Source organism: Eulemur rufifrons, chromosome 3, assembly GCF_041146395.1.
Source record: "Eulemur rufifrons isolate Redbay chromosome 3, OSU_ERuf_1, whole genome shotgun sequence".
NCBI classification, from domain to species: Eukaryota; Metazoa; Chordata; class Mammalia; order Primates; family Lemuridae; genus Eulemur; species Eulemur rufifrons.
In genome coordinates, this window is record NC_090985.1 from 62,265,029 (window position 1) to 62,286,196 (window position 21,168).

At 41.4% G+C, this 21,168-nt stretch overlaps 1 protein-coding gene across 1 annotated transcript in view; it reads right to left on the reverse strand.

The window, feature by feature from the left end:
• The window catches only part of CPQ (carboxypeptidase Q), a 448,482-nt gene that overhangs the window by 17,761 nt on the left and 409,553 nt on the right, over positions 1 to 21,168 (reverse strand). The window lies entirely within an intron of this gene.

Genomic DNA, 21,168 nt, shown 5'->3' on the forward strand with positions numbered 1-21,168 from the left:
AAATTAGTTGTTTGATATATTTTGTCCAGCTTTCCTGTTTTGTTTTTATTTTTGTTTTTATGGCAAAAGACAAGTCCAACACCATTTTCTCTCTTATGGCCTGAGGCAGAAATTCTTATTAGTTTCTTGAAGGTAGAAAACATGTCATATGTTGCTCTTGTTCCTATAATTCAGCACCTGACAGTTGTTTTACTTGTCAATATGGTATTGTGGTTAATAGCACAAATTATAGAGCCAGCCTTGCTGAGTTTGAATCCTGACTCTGCATTATCACCTTGTGACATGGGTAGGATATTTTACTTCTCTGTGCCTTAATTTCTCCATTTATAACATAGGAATTATTATAATTATACCTACCTTTTAGGTTTGAGCTTTAATAAGTTAAGAGTTAGAATGCTACTTGGCACAGGATAATGCTCAATATGGTAGCTATTGTCAATATTGTTATTACTTATCATCTAAAGGGCAATTAGCTTATTTCTGTATGACTGATCCTTTTTTTTTTTTTTTTTTTGGAAACCTTATGCAGATAATCAGAGCAAATCAGTCAAGGAAATCACATAATATTGTTTCATTTTTATTTTAAAGAATCTTGTACCCCAATTCTTCCAGGCAATCATAAGTATCAAGTAACATTAAGCTCCTAAACTGAAAACAAAACACTTTGACAAAAGCCACGTCTTAAGATCTAAGGGTGTTCTAAGGGTACCCTGTTCTTTATCTTGCCATCCTAGTTAGCATCTGGGTTTCCATCCAGAGCATATGTGTACTGGATTTCTAACAATGAGATTTTATTGGAACTGCACTAGTGGCAATAGATCAGTAAAGGAACATGACAGTGAATATGCTTGTAAAGTGAAGAATCATTTTATAGAGCAAATGATTGCTCACTAATTTACGTCTGCCATAAATCTGGAGTTGGGTATGTAGGGTCTATAAATGGGCTGCACCTGGGCCAATGTTACTTTCAGTGACCAAACTTGGCCTCCTTACGTGGCTATTTTCAGCCCCATGAAGAGCTGCTCCTTTAGGGAGATCATCCCAGGAGGTTTGAGGGGGTTCTTGAGAAAGAAGAGGCCCTGATATTTATATGTGTTAGGCAAAGATTTGTTTATCACTTTTATATGTGCTTAACTAGCCTGGAGATCAGTCATGTGTCCAAGAATCAAATATAAATTCAAGTCTTAACAGAAACAAATATCTTTGCTATTTGCTCTGCAAACCAGCCCATGTGCTACCACCCCCACTTTTCTACTGTCTTGGGAGTAGTCTTTCCTCGTGTGCCCAGAAGCCTCCTTTGTCTTGGTCCTTGACTAAAATGGCCAGCTGCCAGGTGACCTCAGCAGAAATGTTGGCATGATCTGAAGTTCATGTCTTGTAAATGTTAATGATAGTCTTCAGAGGATACAGGGATAAAGAAGCAATTAAAACTCACACTCCTGACTAGATACTGTGATTAAATTGGATTCTGGTGCAGTATTTTGGCTTTGATGTAGTACGACAGTGCAGGGGTCTGTATGCTATCACTGATCTAAGTAATCCCGCACCATGTACATGAGAGACCGAATATCAGAGAATAATAACAACACGTCAGTCATCATTTCTGAGTCATCTAACAGCATTCACCTTATGAACAATACTTTGAATCTAAATCAGCTTTCCTCCAGAAAAGATCAATGCCTTTTGTCTTCTTATCTATCTGAACAATATTTCTGTGAGGAAAGAAGGGGCTAGATTTGTATTCTCTTCCTTTTACAGTGTGAGAAACAGAACCAGAGAGTAAATCATTCATTTGAGATCCTACAGTGACACAAAACCTAAGAGAATCCTGGACCTTGGAGTACCAATCTTATAAACTTTCTGCTAGATTGGGGTCAGAGACTAAATATTTTAGGTTTGGTGGGCTGTATAGTCTCTGCTGCAAGGCAACTGCTCAACTCTTCTGTTGTCACTTGAAAGCAATCATAGTACATAAATGTAAATGAATACGCATAGCTGGTCATGACAACTATATGTATTATATATGTGTATATATAATGCTATATATAATATATAAACACAGATTGGGGTCAGAGACTAAATATTTTAGGCTATATATAACATAAGCATATATGTTTATATATGTAATATACACACATACTCTCTCTCTCTCTCTTTTTTTTTTTTGAAAAACAGGCAATAGGCCAGATTTGGTCCATGAGCTGTAGTACTAAATCATGGCACATACTAAATGCTACCTTAAGCTGTAAGGGCCATTACATGACAGCAGAATGTGACATTTGTACATGCTTCCAATATTATCACTTAATTTTCATAAGAACCCTGCTATGTAGGCTGTTAATGACTTTTCATTTTATATATAATGAAATGAAGAGCTAACTCATTTGTCCAAGACCACATGGTTGTAAATGAAGTGTGAAAACTATAGCATGAGTTTCCTGACTTTTAATATTTCTCCTCTGCTAGTTGTTCCATGGGAAATTCCTACCTACATTTTCTTTTTCACAGGAGGAAATCCTAGGATCTGGGAATATTGAATGACTTGTCTGGGGTCAGTGGTCTATAAGTGATTGAGCCAGGACTAGAACTGTTGGCTTCCAGGCTGGTCTTCTATCCTTTCACATTGTGTGAACATTTTCCAGGAAAAAAGGTGTAACTAGAGAAAATAATAGCAGTCCATTGTAGTTCATCCTTTCAACTTCCTGAAGTTATACCATTTTATAAATGATCCCTTTGATGTACCAAAAGGTATCCAGATACAAAAATGATTTTTGATTCACTTTATCTTTTTGGTTGTCTAATTTTCCAATCCCAATCTGGATTATAAAGTTCTTATTGGTACCTTTAATTAAATTTTATTCTTTAATGAAATCTGAAGATAATAGTTTCAAACACAGAACTTAATTATCTCCTCCAATCCAGGCAATGTGTGAATCAGAGGAAAATAAGTTGATAAAGAGGACTCCTTGGCTTTAACTAGTACTTTAAAATGAGCGGATAGGAATCATGAGTTCTAGGGTCTCTTCTAGCTCTATCAGCACATGGTAGATGCTAGGGCGACCAACCGTCCTGTTTTGCCTGGTTTTCCCTGGAATATAGAACTTTCACTGCTCAAATCAAAAAGTCTCAGGCAAACTGGGATGAGTTGGCCACTCTAAATGCTTAATTAGTATTTGTTCAATGAATTGGCCATTAACTATAACTCTGTATCCCTGGAGGTAATGATCGTCATCTGGAATAAGGACTGGGGAACTGGGGAAAAAAATAGGAGGGCTGTCCAGCTTCTTAGCAATAATTGAGTATCAGAGGGCCTCATGATTTTGTAGAAAACCAGATCCAATTATATTAAAATATGTAGGTGTATATATGAAAAACCAGCCCAAAGACAAATCTAAATCAGTCTGGATAATTATTGCTACATTTCCCACTCAGTGGTGAAAATCATGTAATCTATCATAACCTAAAAAACATCCAAACAGAGGGCGTTCAGCTCCAACTATAACAGAAGGCACCTGAAAGTGCTTAGCTGATGTCAGTGCTCAACACGGAGAACTATCTACAAGCTACTGGTGATCATCATGTCCTGGACTCTGCAGCGCACACAGCTGCCAGCACAGGAGCCGCAGCAAGCCCAAGAGGTAGTGCCAAGTTTCCAGCCTCTGAATCGGAGGCCACAGGCCCAGCGTCACCTTCCTGAGGTTTCTCTGGGGCCCCCATCATCTCTACCTTTCCTGATGCCTCTGGTTTTGCAGATTTGGGCTGCCTGAGAGGACCTGCTCTGGACTTCCTAGCTTTGGGGGAGGGAGTGTCTGTTGGTCTCATTAGAATCCAAATCCCTTAAATGTTCCCTTCTCATCTCTAGAGTTAATGTTCCTGACAAGGGGTTTCATTTACACCACAGGTCAGCCACTCTCCCTGCCCTGCAGAATGTTCACAGTAAATACTAGAAGGATTCACACAGTCTTGCCATGGAGCAGTTGCTAACATACTAACTAGCCAGTGTTAAGAACAGCAAATGTCTAAAAATTTGGAAAAAGCAACGTTAAAGGTTTTTAGACTTTCCCTGTAGAAACACTAATCCCTGAAAGCCTTATTCTAATTTTCAGTTACAGCTGGTGACTGTTTGTTTAAGACCTTGGTTAGAAAAATTCAGTTTAAATATGCATCAGTGGATTTTGTTGCCATTACAGGCTGGCCAACGACAGTAATGAATCTGGCTGGCTCTTATTTCAGAGTCTGAATTAGCATATGCAGGGGACATTCTCCCTTGTCAGACTGTCCTAAGGAATTCAGACATCTAACTTCATTAGGGATACATCCAGCCCCTCTCCACTTCCTCCCTGTAATTCTTGAGACCTGGATGTCTCTGACTTTTTCCCCCATAATTCTTACTTTAGCCTTCACTTGTTCTATTTCCTTTTTGAATCCATTACTCAAATCTGTAGCATTTCTTTTTCTGTCTCCTTTCCTTCCGCTTTTTCCTTGACCTCCCCTCCTTTTCCCATATATCTCCTGTCAGCTTCGCTCATTTTTCTTTGTTATTTTACTCTCTCCTTTTAAGTGTCCTTGTCTTTATTACCTAATTTTTCTTCCTCTTTTGCAACTTATTCCTTGTTTTCCACTTGGGATTTCTTTACGCATTTAAAAAACCAATCATAACCATGTTGTTTTATTTTTAATAAACCTTATTTTTAAAGTAGAAACTCCATTTCCTTAGTGTGCTAGGCAGGGAAGTAAAGACATAAATTAACTAGAGCTGGCTGAAATGGGAACAGAAAGCCGATTTGTAGCCCTGTGCCAGAATGAATATGAAGCAGGTGGTGAGGGTATGAATACATACCTACATCTAGCTTAGCACACACTGTACCCATCAAATACATGCAGCCTGGCCATGCCCAGAGAAAATCACTTTCCCCTCTATTGAATGCTAAATGAAGGCTAAGTCAGGTACTGATCAGCTATTTGGAGAACAAATTCAAAAATGGCACAGAGCATTTTGAAATTGTCATGAAGTCCAGTTTCAGCAACATGAGTACCTGAGTCAGCTGAGGATATTCCTATGGGGTGACGAATGCCTGTGTGTTGGTGAAGTGCTCTGGGGTATTCTTCTAACATAAAATCTAAGCAACACAGGCCCACTAACGAGAGTGAAATTGCTTCAGGTTGACAAGCCTTCAATAGCTTCCCTGTGTTTTCAGCAGGCTCAGACTCACACCTGCCAATATAGCTTTTGATTACAAAACACAACAGTTGGGCAGTGCAGGTAACAATAATTATCTCGGTAATTAGATTCTGTCATGCACTGTATACTCAGGGCCTTGGGCTTTGCACATACAGAAGAGGCACCCGGAGTATCTTTAGAGCACTTGGTTTCTTCTAGTGAGCAGGACGCTAATAAGCTCTTCCTGAGACAATAAGAAGGCAGATTGCTTCTCCCTTTATACCTCCTTCCTCCCCTTTCTGGTTCAGCAAATTTCAGTTGTGTTGCAGAATAGAAAAGAAAGGAGAAAGCTGTAAACAAAGGCTGTGGATGGAAACTGTCCAGGAAGAAATCCAATTTCTGTCTTGTGCTCTGTGCATTTCAAAATGGAAATGCTACTATACTCATTAAACTGCCCATTAAGCAAACAATACAGGGAAACAAGATGTGGTTTAGGAAACTGGGAGGGAGGAGAAGAGGCAGGTCAGAGAGAGGAAACAAAATGAGGGCATTGTTTTTAAATGAGACTATACAATGTTCAACCAGAGGAAAGAAAATGCCTGCACAGGTTTCACTGAAGAATGAAGGAGTGCATCGTTTCAATACTGGCAAGTGGCAATAACATCTCCATTGCAGCTACACAAAACTCTGTTGGTGTCTGACAAGATAGTGGTGAGTCTATGTAATGGTATAGTAAATTCCATGTAGTAAATTCAATGCATTAGGATGAGGGATCACTAAATAGTCTTGATGGGAAGAAATGTATCAGATCTGTGAGAGTAAACACAGTTACCTAGTAGTCAAAACAGATCTGCAGAGAAGGGAGAAGAAAAAAACACTGTATACCTACTGGCTGCCACATACTTCCACATATTGTCTCACTTAACCTTGAAAACATGTGGTGCAGTGGGTCTCAGGCTTTGTTCATTCAAGAAGATATGTAAGTAGCTCAAGTTCACACAGCTGCTCACTAGCACAGCCAAAATTCGAGGGCAAATCCCATATGGTTTGCATCCTGCCATGCTGCCTTATGAGAACACAGTCCCTAGTACCTTCCAGAAAGGAAACCAGTACTTATGGATCACCAGCCATGTGTCAACTGCTTTGGAACATGCTCTTGCATTCTTCTTCTCTTATAATTTCAGCTCCACCAACCCACAAACAACTTGAAGACAAACAGTATGGGGCCTCTTCAAAAGATAATTCAAATCTTCGCCACTGCAATTACACAAATCTGGTGCCTGGGGTTGAGAGTATTATGAAATCTCCAGCATTTGGCATTCCTCCTGAACAGGGAAATCTCATTTGAAAACTAGAGGAAAAGCTCTGGAAAGAAACAGGGTAGGAGCCCAAAAGAGATTTCTCGGCTGTGCACACACTGCCTTCATGATGGATGCTCTGTGGCCGGTGCTGGAGCCAAACACTACAAACACTAAGTGTTTCTACAGATAAAACAAGCCCAGCTCCTAAGGACAATGCTGAGTTTCGACAATTTAGAAAACAACAGCACAAGAACATGTGTTTTAGTATTTTTAGTCTGGGTGAGTAGCCACCAGATATGTTCTTTTCCTTAATTTTAGGTTTCAGCAGATGATTAGAGCTAACATTTGTTGAGCACTTGCCTAACTGAGAGGTGGGTGTGCTTATCTCCACTTCAGGTAGAGAGATTAAATAACTTGCCCACAGGTACCCTCAGCTGGGAATGGACCACGGGGGTTTGTCCAGAACCTGCCCACTGTGCTACCTCCACCACATGGAACTGAATTCTCTAAAACTTTTGTAAACTGGGGATTCAGCCCACTCTCAGAGAATCTTGATGTTATAAAGTGTTAAGTCAGTAGACATCGCGCCTGTATTCTCGTTATATGCTTTATATCCTAAAATGGCTTCTCATCACACATTTCATTCGTTCATCCTCTCACCTCATTCTAAAACACAGTAAAGTCCTGTTTATGTTTCTCCCATCTTAAAAAAAGAAACCCCATTCTTTGACCGCACACTCCTCTCTAGCTACTGCTCTCTGTGTCCTCTGGCCATTTAGAGCCAAACCTCTTGAAGTTCCTCATTTCCCATTCACCTTTCAATCTACTTCACCCTCACTAGTCCCCTGGCTTTTAACTTGCCAACCTCGCCTTTCCATTGCTAAATCCAATGGGTATAAAGGTCTTTCTGGGATATCGGACCTGGTTTACCATCTGTCTTCCTTGCAAGGCTCTTGCCTTAGCCCTCGGTGGGGTGACCCCTCTCCTGGCTGTCCCTCAATCTTCTCTATAGGTTTCTCCTCATCTGCCTGCTCCCCAGTGTCCTTCCTCTTCTCTTGGGCTGTCCACTGCATCCCCGGGGCAGCATTACTATCCAGGCACTGATGACTTATGACCCCACTAGCCCAGACCTCTCTTGAGGCCCAGTTAGGTATCAAATTACCTAAAGGATGGCTTGCCCTGCCCCAAACCTGACGTTCCTTATCCTGTGAATGGACCATGATTAACCCAGAGGGCCAAGCCTGAAACATGGGCCTCATCCTTTACTCATTCTTCCCCATGACATGGTTGGCCCATCTATCTTCTCCATCTGCTCTGCCACTCCTCCCTTGGAGGCCATTGTCATCTCTTGTCTGGCCTTCCTGCCTGTTCCAGCTTCACCCCTCCAATCCATGCTAGCAAGGCCACTGCCAGCAGGGCCTTTCCAAACATAAAAGCGTCCTCTCATTCTCCTACTTAAGCTCTTGAATGGCTCCCTTTGCTCTGAGAAGTCCCTGCTCCTTGGAACTTAGCAGAAAGGCCCAGTTTCGTAATATGCTTGAGCTTTCAGCTTCCCCTTCACCACTTGCTTGTATTCTACAGTAGTTCCTTCCCGCACCATGTTCTCATGGTGTCTGGGTGTTCCCTCGTATGTCCTCTGTGTGAAGCACCTCATCCCCACCCTAATGCTTTCAAGTGATTTCTGGGTAAGTCTTACAGCTTCTGGGTTGCCTCTTCTTTGAAGCCTTCCCAGATGTCCCAAGCCTGGACTCAGTGCTCCCAGCATGTGTCCCACAGCTCTTGTGCTTTTACGGAGGGCAGTCAGGATGCTGGTTTGCAGTTGCCTCTTTCCATGTCTATATCTCCTTGTAAAATATGAAGCCCAGAAGTAGGCACTGTTTCCATCTTGGCTGTTGTTGGACTTCTAACTCCTACCACAGTGTCTAGCAAATAAATAAATGAACTGTTAACTATTTTTAAATGAATAAACATATGTTGTAGGAAACGGTAGGTGGAGAGAGAATGGTGCACCAGGGGGCAAAATAAGGAAGCGTGGCATTCCTAGGTACTCCAGCTCCCATTTTCTAGTGTTAAAGATGAAGGATTTTTCTGGAGTCAAATGCAGGCAACAGAAGTTGAAAGGCAAGATTCTCTTTCCAGGAGTCTTTTAGGAAGACAGCTGGGGTATCTGCCCAGAGCATATGAGGGAACAGACAAGGTGCTGGTTTGAGAGAGAGTGTGAGAGAAAACAAGAGAAAAGAAAACCTGGTGGGTTGTTAGGCTGCCTCTCTAGTCTTGTTCAAGATATTTACCAAATGTGAGCCAAATGTTCCTACATCTCCCGGGGAAAATGAGCAGCCTGTACTAATGGCACGAGGCAGGGCCATGTTACCCAGTGCTTTCTCACACACCCAGAGGACTGAATGCTTTAACATGTGCTCTGGAATGCAACTCCAGCTCTCCACCGACTGGTGAGTGATGAAACACGGTCCGAAGCAATTTATTATTAATATTTCAAGATGATGGTAGGAGGCAGTGCTGGCTAGCATTGGAGTGGCTCATTTTCAGCAAGGGACATCAAAAGAAAGGCCTTGCCTAACAGCTGGCCCTCTGGGACATGGCCACAGACATCTGGGGTGCACTTGCCATGTAGAGAGCTCTCTTCTGCCCGGGGATGCCTCTTCTAATCTAGAAACCCTGGAAGCTAGGATTGGGACCATCATTCCATCCTGAGAAGGTTATATCTTAATAATTCATAGGAGAGAAGAGTTACTGAAGGATGAAGCAGCTGGGAAAGCTTCACAGAGATATTGGCATTCGTGCCAGGCCTTGATGACTTGGCTTCTGGAAGGGAAAGAGGGAGGGCATTCCAACTAAGAATTTTCCCCAGACTGTGGGAAAATGCATGGAGGAAGATACAGACAAGGAACACCCAGGGCATAACGATTACACCAGCCTGGCTGGAGAGGTGGGCTCCCGTCATAGAATATTGGAAGTTAAGATGGACAAAAATGCCCTGCAGTGTTCCACAGGTAAGATCAACGGCTCATTTACCCAGCGTCAAAAGACTGCAAACAGCTATTTTTTATGTTGGAAAAGAAATCCAATAATTTGTATCACTTGCCACTGAATCTGATAAAAAGCCTTTCCCGAAGACCGAAACAAATGGCCACGGGAGCCTGCATGCGCACCGCGGTGCTGCCATGCGCTGCGGGCCGGTCGGATCAGATCCATCTCGTCAGGCCGCTTGGCTGTCTGCACGGAGCTCCTAAGTCCGTGGCTCCTTCGCCGGGTGCTATGTCATCCGGTCCTGCACCGACTCAGAGAGAGCCAGCTCTAAGGAAGGCTAGCCTGTGGGTGTGCGGAGACGACGGGGGGGGGTGACTGCAGTCCTTCAGACGCTCACTGGAGGGAGATGAGATAAGATGCTCTGCGAACACAGGGCAGCAGCCTCCAAGGAAAGCATGAATGAGGACGCAGAAGTAGGAGAGGGAGCAACTGGAACCCACATACACTGCCTTATGACCAGCAATCTCATTCCTAGGTACTTTCCCAAGAAAAAACAGAAAACATATGTCTGTGAAACTTGTACGAGGATGTACTTAGTAGCTTCATGCATAAATGCCAAAAACTGGGGGAAAAATAAGCTAAATGTGTATTTAACAGGAAAATGGATAAAAAAATTGTAGTATATTTATAAAATGGAATAATACTAAGCAATCAAAAAGAATGAACTGCTGATAAATACAACAACGTGGGTGAGTCTCAAAAACAGGATGCAGTGCTAACGAAGTATGACACACTACCTGTGTGTGACTCCGTTTATATGAAGTTCAAGCCCAGGCAAAGCTAATCCCTGGCGGTAGAACAGTGGCTATCTCTAGGTGAGGTTGGGACTTGACTAGAAAGTAGAATGAGGAAATGTCTGGGGTGTTGGAAATGTTATATCGCAATTTGGTAGTTATACAGGTTACCTGATTATCAAAACTTATCATTTTACTATATATCAATGATATCTCAATACAAATGGAAAAAAAATTAGAGTTGGATGAAAGGACAGCATGGCTTTGTGGAAATGCCGCCTTGAGTAGGCTTCATGGAGAGTGGGCCTTAAAGAATGGCTGGGGCGAGGCAAACCAGGGGCATGAAACAGGGAGATGGAGGCAGGGAGCTGGGAAAGTGCAGCGCGGGTCTTGGGCAGGTTCGCGTAGGGAACGGGAGGTAAGGCTGGGGAGGAAGGCTGAGGCCATAACATCGAGGGTGGGGTAGTAGGAGCTGGAGGCACTGACTACTTATTTCATAGGATTCACCGAGAGAGAGAAGGGAAATAGAAAAATGATTCAAGGGGTTTGAAAAGCACAGAGAATTTAAAAAATTATGTTTATTTGTAGCATGTTTGTAGGGCAAAGGGCAGAATCACTGAGGAAGAGGTATTGAAGGCATCGTTCATGGAGCAAGGTTCTGGTAGAACTGGATGGCTAACCCTTAGAAAGGAGGGGAACCTTCTGTGTCAGGAAGGAAGATGGAGGACTGAGTTAAACTGAAGGGTGGGGGAGAAGAAAGTCACGAGAGTGCCTGACGGATGTCCTCTGATGTCCTCAACACAGCAGGAGGAAGGCCCTTCGGTGAAAATGATGAAGAGGCAGGGCTGGGGTCTGAGGAGCATGGGAAGGGGCCAGAACACAGTACTCTAGAGAACTTGAAAGGGAGTTTGCCTGAGACGGACGGAAAATGCTGAGTGTTACAGAGCACAGAACAATGATGGAGATAATTGCCAAGGCTGGGGACTGGCAAGGCATGGACAATGAAAGCACTCAGTGGCTATTGAGAACACCCTTGAAATGGATTATGGCTAGAAGCAGGCGTGAGATAGGGCAGGGCCAGTGGAGATTAGGGAAGGGTCAACGGTCTGGAAGTCAGGAAGAAGAGGAGCAGGTGCAGGAGGCACAAGAAAGTTGGTAAGTATAAGGCAATGATCCATAGAGGTAGTTTTAGGGCTCCAGATGTTTGAAGGAGAGCAGTTCTGACAGATGGTGAGTTATAAGCTAACCCAATGGATAGATTGAAGAGCAGTGATGTTTGGTGTTCGAAGTTGGAGTCACTAAGGATGATGGCAGAACATGTGTCATGAAGGCGACCGAGCCCAAGGCCGAAGACCTTGAGAAAGGTGGTGGAGTATCCCCACTTAACAAGTTTCTCTCTCTCCTGTGTTATTGGTTATATTTAACCCCTTTAATTCTATGAAGTTGAAAATTCTTCAGAATGTGTGTTAAAGCTGATCTCAAGCAAGTCTCTGTGAGTTACACAAAAGTGGTTTTTATTCACATTTTACAAGTGAGGAGTCTTACTTTACTGGCTCACCTCCATCAACCCCTCCCCACTGCCTTCCTTCCACTTGGGGTAGGATTTGGGTGCACAGCGGTAATTACTGAAATCACTTGACTATTCAGAAAGTGATTGCATTAAACAAAGGTCACAAAATGTCATAAATTTCAGTATCTGAAAAGAAGTCACATGTTTTGACACTTCAAAAATAAAATTTATGAGAAGAAAGGAGTTGTTTTCTTCTTATTTATCTTTCCAGTTCTTTTATTGACTTTTAAAATTGAAATAATTCCTTCAAGCCTTTAAAAATCAAAATTCTTATTTGAGAATTCTCAGACTCCTATATTAAGAAATATATTAAAAAATCCAGTGGGAGCTGCTTGGTGTATCATGAGCCAGAAAAAAATAATGGCAACACAACTGTTTCTACTATTTACTGGCTGGGTGTCTCTTGACAAATCATTGTCTCACTGTGCCTCAACTTCCTCCCTGTGCACATGGAGAAATCGTGCAAGTGAAAGGACTACACATTGTGGAGTATGACTATTTAATATACTTAAAAGCAGTGAGTTACTAGTGAGACTTACATAGAAATTAACAGAAAAAGTCAACTATGACCTGCAAGGGCACTCTGGCGAGGCATTCTTAATCAGGGCTCTGCTGGAAACGAGTGCTGACTAAGCAGAAGAGAACTTCCTCATTGTCCCACCACCCATCCCCTTCCTCCTCAGCGTCAGCACCCACCCACTCTGCCTTCTCACTTGTTACCACAGAAGAACTATTTAAACTTAAATCCAAAGCCAATTTCCACACTTGTGCACTATGGCCTCTTCCCTTTCACCTACTCACGTCATTGCTGTGGCCGCCCTTTTCTTTTCCACATCATCTCTTTCCCCCTCTACTGGATTGTGCTCACGAGCAAACATATTCTTATTTCTCCTATCTTAAAAATCTTTTTCTTTATCCCATTTGCCCACCAGCTGAGAGAGCTGGTGAGAAGGTCCCTGCCCTTGGTTTTGTGTTCTGGCTCTGCTCCAGCCACACACCTCCCTGTGAGGAGCCCCCGCTGGGCCCGGGAGAAGTGTTGACTCAGAGCTGATGTTTCCCGCTCTCTAGCTCAAGCCTTGAGTACTCTGCACCCCATCACTCTCTGCCCACATGGTTCTTAGCTCCTTATAGGATGTTCATAGCCCTCTTCTCTGGGTCCATCTTCCCCAGGGAAGACTATGCTACACACTCCTAGGCTCAAGGATACTCAAGGGATAGTTGTCTGTGGGAGTGTGAACAGAGTTCGGACATGCAGGCCCCCCACAAACACACATAGCCCCTTTCCCTGTGCTACCAAGTTATAGTGCAGAACTCTAAGGTCCAAAAATTCTAAACCTGAATCTGCTTTTCCAGGTTCTTGTGAAGTTATATTTGTCACTGCAATGGAAAGCATATATTTATTTAATAGTTTGTTAGCTTGATGTATAACTTTTGTATATTTATAAATATTTATGTAGGCCTCCATTTTGCCTTGGACCCCATACGTGTTAGGGGTGCACCACCTACTAATCCTGTGTAAAAAAGTTCCCCTTTGTAGCAAAATTCCATTAAGGAATGGAATTATAGTCAGTAGCTCCAATTCCTCCTCTCCCACTCTCTCTTAAACACACTCATGTTGTTAGCCTTTTGCTCTTCACTATCTACTACAGCTGCTCTTGTCAAGGTCACCAATAATTCACTTTGTTAAATCCAATGATTGATTCTCAACCCTCATTTGGAACCCTCAATCAACCCTCAATCCCTCATGCTGGAACATCAGCATGTGACATAGAGATCACTCCCTCCTCCTTAATGTACTTTTCCCACTTGGCTTCTAGGATTCCATACTCTGGTTTTCTTCCTACCTTACCAGCTTCTCTTTCTTAGCTCTTTGCTGATTCCTTCTCTTATCTTATCCCCAAGTTCTTAGCGATGGAATTGCCAGGTCTCAGTCCTTGTAGTACACATCTTCTCTGTACTCACTCCCTTGTGATCCATCCAGACTGTAGCTATATTGCAGACGATTCTCAAATAATTTCTCCACACCTCTTTCTTAGCATCGTACTCTCTACCTAACATGTCCATTGGATGTCTAATCACACCTTAAACGTACACACACCCAAATGAACTCCTCCTGTCTATGTTCCCAAACCTGCTCTAATCACATCTCAGTTTATGTCAACTCCATCTTCCAACTGCTTAGACCAAAAACTCTGGAGTCTTTTGGAGTCATTTTTTTAATTCTTCTAATCTATCAGGAAGTCATGTTGGCTCTACATTCAAAATATACCCCAAACACGACCATTTATCACCACTTCCACAGCTACCACAGCCTGCAATCATCTTTGGTCTGGACTACTGCAATAGTCTCACAGATCTCCATTTCAGTCTGTTCTTAATACAGAAACCAGTCTGATGCCATTACAGTATGACAGGTGATGTCACTCCTCTGCTCAGGACCCTGCACTGGCTCTCCATTTCACACAGAGTTTTGAAGCCACTGACAGTATTCAAAGCCCTACAGTCCCTGTTGCTCTCTGATCTCCCTTCTTGCCATTTTCTCCTTTGCTCACTCAGCTCCAGCCATGTTGGTCTCTTTGTACTTCCTGGAACATGTCAAGCATGTTCTTGACTTAGCATCTTGCTCTGTCTGGCTGTTCAGTCTGCCTGGAATGCTCTCCTCTCAGTTATCTACTTAGCTACTTACCTCCTTCAAGTCTTTAAATCTCACCTTCTCAGTAAGGCTTATCCTGACAACCACATTTAATACCACAGCCTGTCTCTATTCACCCCCTAATTAGCATTCCTAATTTCCCTTACTCTTATCTACTTTTCTCTTTTCCACAGCACTTGGCGTCTTCTAACATTTCATAGTTTTCTTATTTAGTATCTGATTTTCCCATATTATCATCCGATAGAACTTTCTGCGATGATGGAAATGTTCCATATCTGCACTGTTCAATACAGCAGCTATCGGCTGCATGTGGCCACTGAGCACTTGAAATGTGGCTAGTGCAACTGGAGAATTGAGTTTTAAAAGTCTTCCTAATTTTAATTAATTTAAATTTTAATCTAAATAGCCACATGTGGCTAGTGGCTATCATATCAGGAATAGCTCTAGACTCTGATTGTCATAAGAGAAGAGTATTATGAGCACCTGGCAGAGTGCTTGACACATAGTAGGAACTCAATAAAAATGTGCTAATATAGCTGGGTGTGGTGGATCACACCTGTAATCCTAGCACTCTGGGAGGCCAAGGCGGGAGGATTGCTTGAGCTCAGGAGTTCAAGATCAGCCTGAGCAAAAGCAAGACCCCCATGTCTATTAAAAGTATAAAAATTAGCCTGGTGTTGTGGCGTATGCCTGTAGTCCCAGCTACTTGCGAGACTGAGGCAGGAAGATCGCTTGAGCCCAGGAGTTTGAGGTTGAAGTGAACTATGATGATGGTACTATACTCTACTCGGGCACAGAGTGAGACTCTGTATCCAAAAAAAAAAAAAAAAAAAAATGTGCGATCAAAGTCCAAGGCCTTTTTCAAGGCTGTAAGACTCCACTGGTGGAGACAGGGTCAGATCCCAGGACCTCATCACTCAGGAAACATGCCTCTTTCCTAGCATGTCAAGGAAAGATCCAGAAGTCTGAGCAGAGGCTTTCTGACAGTATGCCTGTAAGAGCAGTGCTTGGTCCTAGGTTTTCCTGATTTTACAAAGATATTTGCTCACACATACAAATTAAGGAAGCAAAAAATCTGTCCTGCACAGAATCCAAACCCTCCAATCTCTGCCAACATATAATCCACTTGGATCATTTGTGGCTATCATCAGAATTCAGGGCAAATACTTTCCACAGTCATGGTCTTACAGAGGGAAGTTATAATAAATTTGTAAAGTATTGGGCCCTTCCAATGGTAAGGAAGACGAGGGCATATGTCAGCATTTACTGATGAAGAGGTTGAGGACACAGAATATAATGTTTTATGCACCTGCATCCTGGAAAACAAGCAAAATTACCAAACAGCTATAGAAATTTATTTTCTTTTTGTACAATAAAAGTACTATATAGGAAATTAAACAACTACAGGGTGCATGATATTTTTAAAAGCTGTTTGGAGATGAAACATAAAATTAGTCTTATGATACCAAATCAAGAATTTCAACTGTTTCCTTATAAAATCTTATTTTAAGGATCCATAAGACCAATGTTTTTAGTTGTACAAAGGTTATCAAAGAAGTTACAAGTGTTGTATTAAATTGTAATAATACCAAGGATGAGGCAATATTTTGCTTGTATTATCTGCTTAGTTCCTTAGGTTCCTAGTAAAAGTACTGGATTATTATATCTGTTATTTAGTTTAAAATACTTCAGCATATATTTGTATGCTAATATTTATGGCAGCATTATTCACAATAGCCAAGATGTGGAAACAACTCAAATGTCCACTGATGAATACATAGACAAAATGTGGTATATATATACAATTGAATATTATGTAGCCTTAAAAAGAAATGAAATTCTACACATGCTACAACATGGATGAACCCTGAAGGCATTATGCTAAGTGAAATAAACTAGTCACAAAAGGACAAATATTGTATGATTCCACTTATATGAGATCTTGAAAGTAGTCAAATTCATAGAGACAGAAAGTAGAATGGTGGCTGCCAGGTGGAATCTCATGTTATGTATATTTTATCAAAATTAAAAAAAAAATCCAAAATTTCAGCATGTGCAGGGAGATACTATGTGGTCGTTACTTAGGTTAAGCTATGACCAGGAGCCGCCTGCATGCTAATCAAGAAAGCACAATGCAGGGGTTGCCATTCCAATTAGCTACCACAGGTGGTTGTTATCTGTATCTCAGCCCATAAGCAATGCTTTACTAATTAACACACTGAAAGTCAGAAATGGGTTTTTTGTTGATGAAATTAGTAGTCAGTTATGGAGCCCAGTGAATGTTAGAGAAGGGCTCTCATTAGTGAAATGAAGAGTTTTCATTATATGTGGATTGGCAGAAATATTTTAGAGACACTCCCCACAGCTGTTTCACAAGGGCATAAGAATCCAATTAGTCCTGTATCCTTTACTCAGAGATGATGGCCTAGGCTAAATTTCTAAATGGTCCTGTGTCCAGTCAGGAACAGTGGGGGATCCTGGATCCTTGGTGCTAGCCAAAGGGTGACAGAATGCTGCCCTTGGGATCTTCATAAGGGCCTTCAGTGAGCACTTTGTGTAAGATGGGGTCAGAGCACTTAAAAATATACAGCTGAAACATGCTCAGGTCTCCCAAACAGGTCTTAGAAATTCCATGTGTGTGTTTGTGTTTACTTGCTAAGACGTGTTTACTTAATGGATGTTTCATATGTGACAGTATTTGTCTGAGATTTCTGTTCATTATAACCCAGTAGTGAAGTAACCTCAAAACTTCTTCAGAGGCTCCCATGGTTTCCCAAAAAGATGCTAAGAGTCACACATGACCAAATCAGCTGAAGTCAATTCACAATCTCCAGCACAGAGGCCAGAGGGAAATTCTAGTGTCCAAAGGACCTGAGAAACCAAGCCACGAAGAATCAGATTGTTAGTCCTAAGAATACAAATTGAGATGGTTTAGTTTACACTCCTCCCTGACTTTAGAGATAAAAAATTAAGGCTCAAAAATGTTGAGTGATCTTCCGAAGTGCAAACTAATTTCATAAGCAGCAACTAAAGGGAAACCTTTGGTCTCATCATTATTTAAATGCTTCCAGTTATTGAGCAATTATTATGTGTCAGGCATACCACTAGGTGTTTTAATATGTGATTGCTAATTCTCACACAATCCCTGCAAGATGAATACTATGGTCCTCAGTTTTCAGAGGAAGGACTGAAGTTGAGAGAGGCTGTTCCAGCAGATGCTGTCAGTGCCCCAGCCACAGCCCCTGGCACTCAGCATTCCTCACTCGATGGAATCACCCGATGGCAAACAGTGTCCCCAGGGCTTTCTTGGCCTGTAGGCTGGAAGTGCTGGAGATAATATGCCTCTGGGATCAGCCCTCAGCCAATGATAACAGCTTCCTTCCTGCAGGTGGGATACCTCTGAGGCATGTTTACACTGTCCTCCAGATTCCATAAGTCACCCAGTGGCCCACAGGAGTAATCTTCTTGATAACATACTGTTTATTAGCTTCTTTCCACTGTCTGACTAATTTCCTCTCTCTCCATTTGTGCTTCCTGGGATCATCTTTCAGATGAACTACCTGCCTCTGATCCTTGTCTCAGGGAATGCTTTTGGGGAGTGCACCCAAGGCAACCATGTCATTTTCCCAAGGTAACCCAGCCAACCATTAGGTTGCACACTTGGAACATGGACCCAGGTCCCAAAGATGTCCACATCCTAATCCCTGGGGCCCATGAATGTTCCTTGTCCTTATATGGCAAAGGGGTACTTGCAGATGTGATTAAATTAAGCATCTTAATATGGGAGATTATCCTGGATTATCTTGGTGGATCCAATGTAATCATAATGCTCTTTATAAGAGAGACCTAGAAGGTAGTCAGAGAAGAAGGCAATGTAATGATGAAAGTAGAGATTGGAATGATATACTTTGAATATGGAAGAAGGGGCCAAAAGGCACTAGAAGCTGAAAAAGGAAAGGAAACAGATTCTTCCCTCAGACTCTCCAGAAGGAACCATCCCTGCCAACACCTTAAGTTTAGCCCAGTGAAACTGATTTCTGACTTTTGACCTCCAGAAAGGTAAAAGAACAAATTTGTGTTGTTTTATGCCACTAAGTTTGTGGTGATTTGTTAGAGTGGCAACAGGAAACTAATGCAGTTAACTAAGCATTGCCAGTGATAATAATAGACAAGATTTATTCAGCTCTTACAATGTCTAGGCATAGCTCTGGCTGTTTTCTGTGCACCATAATCCCACAGAAACATTTCTGTGAAACTAATTTTAATCTCTTCATTTTACAGATAAGGAGAATGACATTTAGAGAGGCCAAGAGGTTAAGAACTTGCTTCAAATTACATAGCTAATACCTGAACTCAGGCCTTTCATACCCCAAAACCATGTTCTTAACTAAAACACAAAATCTGAGTCTTGAAACCGTGAGTAAAAGGCAAGTGAAAGGACACTTACTGCCAGTGTTGCAAAGCAGCTTGCCGTCAATTACTTGTTGAAGAGTGAGAAACAGCAATATATACCATGAGGCTGATCCTCACCGTTTTCCCGTCACAGAACCTCTTCCTTGTTCCCCTCTGTGTTTCTGGAAAAGGGTAGTTTAACCCAAACAGTAGTGATGGTTGGACAGGGATAATTTAGTAATTGGGTGTTTTGGTTTCTAAGGTCTTCTTAGTTTCTATTTTCTATCAGAATTGAGCCCATAAGAAATTCCCCCAGTAGCTCTGAAATCAGAAGTGGCTTTGCAAACCCAGAAAGAAATACATCCTTTTTATTTATTTATTTTTTCAGTTTGAGTGAATTTTCATTTTTAAAACAAACAAAAAGCTTAAGTGATCATATTCATTTTAAAAAGGAGTGAGATTTGACTGGTTCACATAGCTAGATCTTATCTCCCAAGCTATAACATATTGTGTGCTCTTCCAGGGCAGCAAGTAGGTCTTACATACCTTTCTCCCTTTAGTAATAAGGTAAGCTACCAGTAGAGAGACAGAGAGAGAGAGAGAGACAGAGACTGATTCACCAATCTAATAAATAAATAATGAAACGATCCCAAACCCAGCAGAAGGCGAGAAATTACTAAGATCAAATCAGAACTAAATGAAAAGGACAACAAAGAAACTATAAGGGAAATTAATAAAACAAAAAGTTGGTTCTTTGAAAAGATAAACAAAATAGACACACCTCTGGCTAGATTAACCAAGAGCATAAAAGTAAAATCTCTAATAACCTCCATTAGGAACATGAAGGGAGAAATCACAACCGATGCTACAGAGATACAAGATATCATCTATGAATTCTACAAAAATCTTTATGCACACAAACTGGAGAACGTGGAGGAAATGGACAAATTTTTAGAAACACATAGTCTTCCCAGGTTCAACCAGGAAGAAATAGAGTACCTGAACAGACCAATATCAAGAACTGAAATCGAAACAGCAATAAAAAACCTTCCCAAAAAGAAAAGCCCTGGTCCAGATGGGTTCACACCTGAATTTTACCATACATACAAAGAAGAACTGGTGCCCATCCTACATAAACTATTCTCCAATATTGAGAAGGATGGAGTTCTCCCCAACACGTTCTACCAAGCCAATATAACATTAATACCAAAACCTGGAAAGGACACAACAAAAATAGAGAACTACAGACCAATTTCCCTCATGAATATAGATGCAAAAATTTTCAATAAAATACTAGCAAATCGAATCCAAGTACTTATCAAAAAAGTAATCCACCACGACCAAGTGGGCTTCATCCCCGAGATGCAGGGGTGGTTCAACATACGTAAATCTATAAATGTAATTCACCACATAAATAGAAGCAAAAACAAAAACCATATGATACTCTCATTAGATGCAGAAAAAGCATTTGACAAAATTCAACACCCTTTTATGATAAAAACGCTTAACAAAATAGGCATTGATGGAACCTACCTAAAAATGATACAAGCCATATATGACAAACCCACAGCCAACATCATACTGAATGGGGAAAAACTGAAAGCACTCCCACTTAGAACTGGAACCAGACAGGGCTGCCCATTGTCTCCATTACTTTTCAACATAGTACTGGAAGTCCTTGCGAGAGCTATCAGGCAAGAGAGCAGAATCAAGGGAGTCCAAATAGGGAAGGAAGAGATCAAACTCTCACTTTTTGCTGATGATATGATGTTATATCTGGAAAACCCCCAGGATTCAACCAAGAGACTCCTGGAATTGATTAACGAATACAGCAAAGTCTCAGGCTACAAAATTAATATATACAAATCAGAGGCATTTATATATGCCAATAACAGTCAATCGGAAAACCAAATTAAAGACTCAATACTCTTCAAAATAGCAACAAAGAAAATAAAATATCTAGGTATATATCTAACTAAAGAGGTAAAGGACCTCTATAAGGAAAACTATGAAACACTGAGAAAAGAAATAGCAGAACTTGCAAATAGATGGAAAAATATACCATGCTCGTGGATTGGAAGAATCAACATTGTTAAAATGTCTATACTACCCAAAGTGATCTACAGATTCAATGCAATCCCTATTAAATTACCAACATCATTCTTTACAGACATAGAGAAAATAATTATACACTTTGTATGGAATCAAAGAAGACCCCGTATAGCAAAAGCAATTTTAAGCAACAAAAACAAAATGGGAGGTATTAATTTGCCAGACCTCAAACAATACTACAAGGCCGTGGTTCTTAA